The sequence below is a fragment of the Nematolebias whitei genome, chromosome 1 (assembly GCF_014905685.2).
Source record: "Nematolebias whitei isolate Nwh7 chromosome 1, NemWhi1, whole genome shotgun sequence".
Taxonomy (NCBI): Eukaryota; Metazoa; Chordata; class Actinopteri; order Cyprinodontiformes; family Rivulidae; genus Nematolebias; species Nematolebias whitei.
The window spans coordinates 43,737,899-43,744,981 of NC_056498.1; the positions used below are offsets into that span (position 1 = coordinate 43,737,899).

Below are 7,083 nucleotides of genomic sequence, written 5' to 3' on the forward strand. Positions count from 1 at the left end.
CCTCTGGTGGAAACTACGAATGGCAGGAAAAAGCATCATCACAGCGAACAGAAGCAGATCTTAGAACTTGAAGGTACGTACCGCTCTTTACGAGCTTTAACCACCACGAGACACCACTGCCAGGATATTTACCCTGGAAAACAAAAAGAAACCGCATCACTGGTCTCTTCAGTGCGTCAACATTTCCACACATCCTTCAGTGGTCACTGCACAAAATGTTTTACTGGTGAACCAAGTCGATTGTTGAACTTTTTAGTTACGAAGGTGAATCAGGAAAAAGGTTCAGTTATTTCAAGATTGCTGTTCAACTCTAGTTTTTTGATCCTTTAAAACTTGATTTTATGACTTGTTTATTGAGACAATCATTCAACCTTTATTTACACAGGTTAATCCCATTGAGCCTCTGGGACTCTTTTACAAGAGAGACCTGATCTCTTAAACAAACTGAGTAACGATGACAATAGACTAAAAAAAAAAAAAACTATCCCTCTTATGACTAAATTAAAATGGCGACCGAAAGTAGAGTCAAAATGGAAAAAAATCGCAATAAATAAATGAATAAAAATCTAGACAAGGAGTAGAAGAAAACTACAAACAGGAACACGTGTGCATCGAGTTTTGCCAGGAAATTAAGTTTTAAACTCGCTTAGAGAGGTCAAAGGTCGAGAGCTTCAGGTCCTTTTACAAGATATTCCAGGAAACAGGAGCGGAGTAGAAGGTCTTTGTCTAGTTCAGTCCTCACTGAGGGAACACTGCAGGTAATGATGTCCTGAGAGCGCACGCTGTAGCTGCACTCACGCAGAGACATGTAGGAGGAGATGTATGAAGTAGAGCTGGGCGGTAATGGGCCAAAATTTATATCCATTTTAAGAAAATCTTGATACGATGTTAGTTTTTCCCCACCATAAACAAAAATTTCAGTTAGTTTTGTCCCAGTGGTCACACAGCCACAATTATTAAATGTGGTAATCCTCTTCAGCTGGGGCAGCTGTGGTTGAGAGGTTGGAGCAGTCGTCCTCCAATGGGAGAGTTGGGGGGTTCCCCTCATTGCCTCTGAGCTTTATCACATTCAGACACTGATGGGGGACACCAGATTCTTTGTAGAGATCTAGTAGAGCTGGATGAAAGGGTACATGAGGCACAGATTATGTAAAGATCTTGAAATAAGATAGAAAGGAGCTGTAAGTACAGTCCATTCAGCTGCAGCTCAACAGACCCGTCACCTTCCCTGAAACAAACCATGGGTCAGAACTCAGCCTTGCTGTGCCTTTTAGAGGAACAGAGATAAATCTCCAGCTTAATCATATACTGGTAGCCAAGACACGATCCCATTTCAGCTGTGGAACAAGACAGCTCAAGCGTTAGCCGTCTTTTTATCCGCTAAGGAGCGCTGTGGAGCCGTTTTGTTCACCTGCAGTTCATTGTCAACGCTGAGTGAACAAAGTTTGGGGAAAAAACAAAAAAAACCTGCAGTGCGAGTTGAACCGGGAGGTTCACCTCTGCAGAGCAGAGGGGCCGTTTTCAAAAGGAAATTAAGAACATTTTACAAATGACCAATGCAGAGATAAACTGTTTGACCAAAGTCCTTTAAAAAGTGTGGGAGAACTTCACAAAGACAAAAACTGTGCAACGTGCAGCTTTGAAAAGTGACAACACGGGAGAACCACGGAGATAAAAAAAAAAAAACTAAGCATGTGGGAGTCACGAGGACGACGAAGGAGCTGCAGCTGATACAACTCTTCATGTGTTGCAGGTGAGTCTCTACAATTTAACACTTTGTTCTGTTTCAAGAGAGAAAACGTAACGTCAGTCTGTCTGAAGCTGAAGCTGCTTGTTTATTAATGACGTGATAGAGAACGTGTTACTTTTTATTTTATACATTTGTACACGCAGTGTTTAAATGTGATTTATAAATAAATCTAACACAAAGATAATAATTTAATGATTAAGCTTCAGCTTTTAATTTGCTGGCAAAGTCTGAAGACACTGCAGGTATGGCAGGATGAATTGCATTTAAACAGGAATTAAAAGTAATTTATCACATCTACTCAAGTGTGTGTAATTAAGTATTTTATGTGTGTGTGTGGTTAATTACTCTTTGAGCTACTTATTTGCCTGAACCTAACACTGTAAGTGAAACAAGGCATTCCTTGAGTTGCTGTAAATTATTTATAATATCTATAAATTCTCTCATTCCAGAAAAAAAAACAAACAACAACATCCTTCATGATGGACAGACATCATGGACACCACAGCAGCAGCTGTCTTCACTGAAACATCCTGAACATGATCGTCACTGACATGAGGCCTCTGCCGATGGTTGAAGACGAAGGCTTCACTACAATCATCCACTTTTAATCCAGGTTACAATAATCTACTTTTAATCCAGGTTACTCTTCCCTCAAGGACACATCTTACAAAGTAGTAACATTTTGTGCAGGTATAAAGTATATATTTGTGTACATTTTTTTTTTTTTAAAAAAAGCTACTCAACTTATTTTTTTATTATTCAATATTTTACTAACAGAAAAGCAACCTGTTTTGTGCAAATTGCCATGTCAGTCAAATTAATTTTGGAAAAAAGGGGTGGAAATTTAAACAGTTGTTTATTTTGCCGATTCACTGATTATTGAAATAATCGTTATTTGCAGCCCTACAATTGAGACAAAGCTTCGACTCAGATTTTTTTTTTTTTGTTACTTTATGCAAAGAAGAAAAATATATTTTATAATCAGCATTTATCTTAAAATGGAGACATTTTGTTCCACATCGCCCAGCTCTACAGAACAGTGACACTTCCAGCACTTTGCTCCGTTCTGCACCAGTGAGGCCTCTCCACTGCTGGTACCACCTACTCAGCCCAGTTTCTGCGACCCGATTCCGAGCGGACTGCTGAGGAGCCCATTTTGAAACAAGCAGCCCGTCCTCTGGTCAGCAGAGCTACGTCACTGGATGACCCGGCCAACAAAACTACAACTGAACCTCCACTTCCTCCTCAGGGCTACACCTGGACTTCTTGAGCAGAGCTGGGATATATGGAAAGTCAGTCAAAATTTAATCTTGAAAAATTATTAATCAACAATCAATGAAATTAATGTTCTCATAAAATTAAACATTTAAGTAAAAGGTTTAATTTTTTAATCCAAGATTTATTTTTTATTCATTTCAAGATGTATTTAAAAATGGGAGTTTTATTTTGTAAAGCTACTTTACATATTTCAAGGGTTTCTATTTATTTTTTTAACCCTTTTCATTTCAAGCGCTTTATATTTCATGTTCTTATATTCAAATGAGGGGCAGGGTGTTCTCTGTGGGGCAGGTTTGATCAGGGTCAATGCAGCTCATCGATGACTTCATGACGTGCACACGGCACTTTTTATTTTTCATGCTAAACACACGGGCCCTTTTTGAAGAGGAACCAACGTGCAGCACAATGTTTCCGCACAGGCTGGAGCACAATAGCGGACATGGCTGCAGCGTTGTTAACTTTTTCGCTTCATTTACTTTTTAGACCCTTCTAGTGACTTTTGAGTGATTAGCAACAAATCTAGACTTTTTTTTTTTTTAGATTACTGGAGACTTTGGCGTAAGCCCCTCCCACTTCCAAGCTCTGAGCCTGGAGTCTCACAGCAGAGGAGACCCGCTCCACTCCATGTCCACTCCAAATGATCACACCCTGTGATACAACGCGGGACGTCAACATAATGCTCAATATCATCCAATCTTTGCATTTCATCCCAGTTCTCCAACGTCCTCCATACTGCCCGCTTGTCATCCCGACTTTCTGAACACCAAGCAGAGCCCAGTGAGGAATACTTTGCTGTGATTGGTCAACAAAGAGAAAACCCCGCCTCCTCATTTGAATACAACTTGAAATAAAGCACTTTAAATGAACAATGGGGTTAAATAGAAGCACCTGAAATATGTGAAGTAGCTGTACAAAATAAAATCACAAAATGAAACTCCCATTACTAAATAAATAAATCTAGGCTAAAAAACAAATTTTCTATTTAAACACTTCATGGAAACATTTAATTAATGGATAATTGAATTTTAAAGAACACTAATTTTGAATGAAATTGCTCCATAGGGATAAGCTAAAGAAATTGGTCTATTATGGGGCGCGATTAAGGATCAGAACGGGCGGAGCAGCTCGACCACCATGACCAGTAACGACCCCACCCACACAGCAGGAAACTGGTCAGTGCAAAACCACCTCCAGCGGAGCAACGATGAGCCGAGCGGAGTGACTCGTCATTTGTGACGAGCTAAAGGTCGATGTACAGATTCTGTAGCAGCAGACGAGTCCACCACGTTCCTTTAAGTAAATTATTAAAAGACGAAAACAAGCCAACACCTCACCTTTCATGTTCAGCGAGCCCAGAGTTCTACCTCCACCAACCCCTGCACCACTACGGTGTCCCTGAAGGCCATTTTCTGTGTCGACCAACCTGTTGAAGCAACAACAGTTAGGGCTGCCAGCAGAAATACAGCCGACAACCTGTGGGAACAGAAACGCTCAGACATCCAAGGAAGGATCGGGCCGTCTCTGGTCTCAAAGACCTCTGGTGGAAACTACGAATGGCAGGAAGAAGCGTCATCACGGCGTCAGAAAGACTGAGATTGAAGGAGGAAGCATACCTGGACTGAGCTGCTGCAAACATCTGCAAGAACCTCCAGCCCTGAAGAGAAGAAAGATTCTTAAATATTGGACAAAATGTCAATTAATGGCAACTCTACAGTCTGAGCATCAGCTGGTTTCATCTGTACGTTTTCCATTTTTAATCATCAACAGTCCCAACACGCTCACGTTTCAGTTTTATTTCCACAAGTCCAGATTTAAAACGCTAAAAACATTTTATTCATTCAACATTCTCTACAGGTTAATCCCATTGAGCCTCGTTTACAAGAGACCTCCAATTTATTTTTATTTTTTAAACTTAATATTTAATCCATCGCAAACACTGTACACATGCCTGACAGATTAATAATGCAACAACTTTATATCAAGATTATTTCATGGCAACTTCACCTAAAAATACTCAAAAGTTTAAAAATAACTTTACATCAGATTTTCTAAATCCGATTTAATTACATAATAAAACCTGATCAAAGTACTTCGTTTATACTGTTGATTGATTAAACTGGTAATTTTTCTGAGGCCAACGTGGAGACACCTTCCGATTTACACAGAAACAATCCGCAGCAATCCGTTAAATATCTCTGCCATCTTGTGCCCAGACTACCAGTTTACAATCAAACATGAGGCAATTAAACGAGACTAGAAGAAATCAAAGAGTTACTTTTAAAATTTAAACCATATTTACCGATTAAACAAACCGTCTCCTAGTCTTCATCCAGGGAAAAGGACCGAAGCGATGGTCTTCCGTCTCTTATATAGCCCGCCGCTGGTGAAAGTAGTCCGCGGTGCTTCATCGCCTCCTGCTGGACCGGAGGAAAAACAACACACAAAATATTGTTGTTAACCATCAATCAACCTTTATTTCTACAGGTAAATCCCATTGAGCCTCGAGGACTCATTTACAAGAGAGACCTGATTTCAACAAAGAAAGATGACAACAATGGACAACAGCAACAACAATAAGCAGTTATAAAAACTCATACTACAGTTTTTTTTTTTTTTTTTTTTTTTTTTTTTAACAAATAGGATGGCTAAAAGGAAAAAGGTAACAAAACCCAAAAAAACTGCTAGATGGACAGTTTAAACTCAGGGGTTAACTCAGTTTTAAACACCCCCCCCCCCACACACACACATACCTCCCTGTGCTTATTTTAGCTAATGTTAGCTGCACTTAAAAAGAACAGAAACATAATAAAAATATACAAATACAATAATTTAACATTATTTATCTGAGGAGCAGACTGCTTTGAGTTTAACTCCATCACAGAACTCTCATCTAAAAACTGGATTCCAAAGAAGTTGGGACACTAAACAAATTGTGAATAAAAACTGAATGCAATGATGTGGAGATGGCAAACGTCAATATTTTATTCGTAATATAACATAGATGACAGATCAAAAGTTTAATCTGAGTAAATGTAACATTTTAAAGGAAAATATGTTGATTCAAAATTTCACAGTGTCAACAAATTCCCAAAAAGTTGGGACAAGTAGCAATAAGTGGCTGGAAAAAGGAAATTGAGCATATAACGAACAGCTGGAAGACCAATTAACACTAATTAGGTCAATTGACAACATGATTGGGTATAAAAAGAGCTTCTCAGAGTGTCAGTGTCTCTCAGAAGCCAAGATGGTAAGAGGATCACCAATTCCACCATTGTTGCACAGAAAGATAGTGCAGCAATACCAGAATGGTGTTACCCAGCGTAAAATAGCAAAGACTTTTAAGTTATCATCATCAAAAGATTCAGAGAATCTGGAACAATCGCTGTGCGTAAGGGTCAAGGCCGTAAAACTCTACTGGATGCTCGTGATCTCCGGGCCCTTAAACGTCACTGCACCTCAAACAGGAATGCCACTGTCAAGGAAATAACAGAATGGGCTCAGGAATACTTCCAGAAAGCATTGTCAGTGAACACAATCCACCGTGCCATCCGCCGTTGCCAGCTGAAACTCTACAGTGCAAAGAGGAAGCCATTTCTAAGCAAGCTCCACAAGCTCAGACGTTTGCACTGGGCCAGGGGTCATTTAAAATGGAGTGTGGCAAAATGGAAGACTGTTCTGTGGTCAGATGAGTCACGATTTGAAGTTCTTTATGGAACACTGGGACGCCATGTCATCCGGACCAGAGAGGACAAGGATAGCCCAAGTTGTTATCAACGCTCCGTTCAGAAGCCTGCATCACTGATGGTATGGGGTTGCATGAGCGCTTGTGGCATGGGCAGCTTTCAACCTTTATTTAGACAGGTAAATCCCATTGAGCCTCGAGGACTCATTTACAAGAGAGACCTGATTTCAACAAAGAAAGATGACAACATTGGACAACAGCAACAACAATAAACAGTTATAAAAAGTCATACTGCAGGTTGTTTTTTTTATTTTACAAATAGGATGGCTAAAAGAAAAAGGTAACAAAAAAAACAGCTAGATTCTAAAGCGAA

The 7,083-nt window shown here is 39.7% G+C and overlaps 1 long non-coding RNA gene and 1 other non-coding gene across 2 annotated transcripts; both read right to left on the reverse strand.

Annotated features, from left to right (window-relative positions):
• Positions 1–79: 79 nt before the first annotated feature.
• LOC119417332 lies at positions 80–5,395 on the reverse strand. Its single transcript, XR_005187137.1, has 4 exons — positions 5,328–5,395; positions 4,642–4,682; positions 4,363–4,451; positions 80–133 (listed from the first exon to the last, which is right to left on the reverse strand). It is a non-coding gene; the product is annotated as an uncharacterized LOC119417332 (long non-coding RNA).
• On the reverse strand, positions 4,516–4,609 carry LOC119421173. Its single transcript, XR_005187345.1, has one exon. It is a non-coding gene; the product is annotated as a small nucleolar RNA SNORD14 (small nucleolar RNA).
• Positions 5,396–7,083: the final 1,688 nt, after the last annotated feature.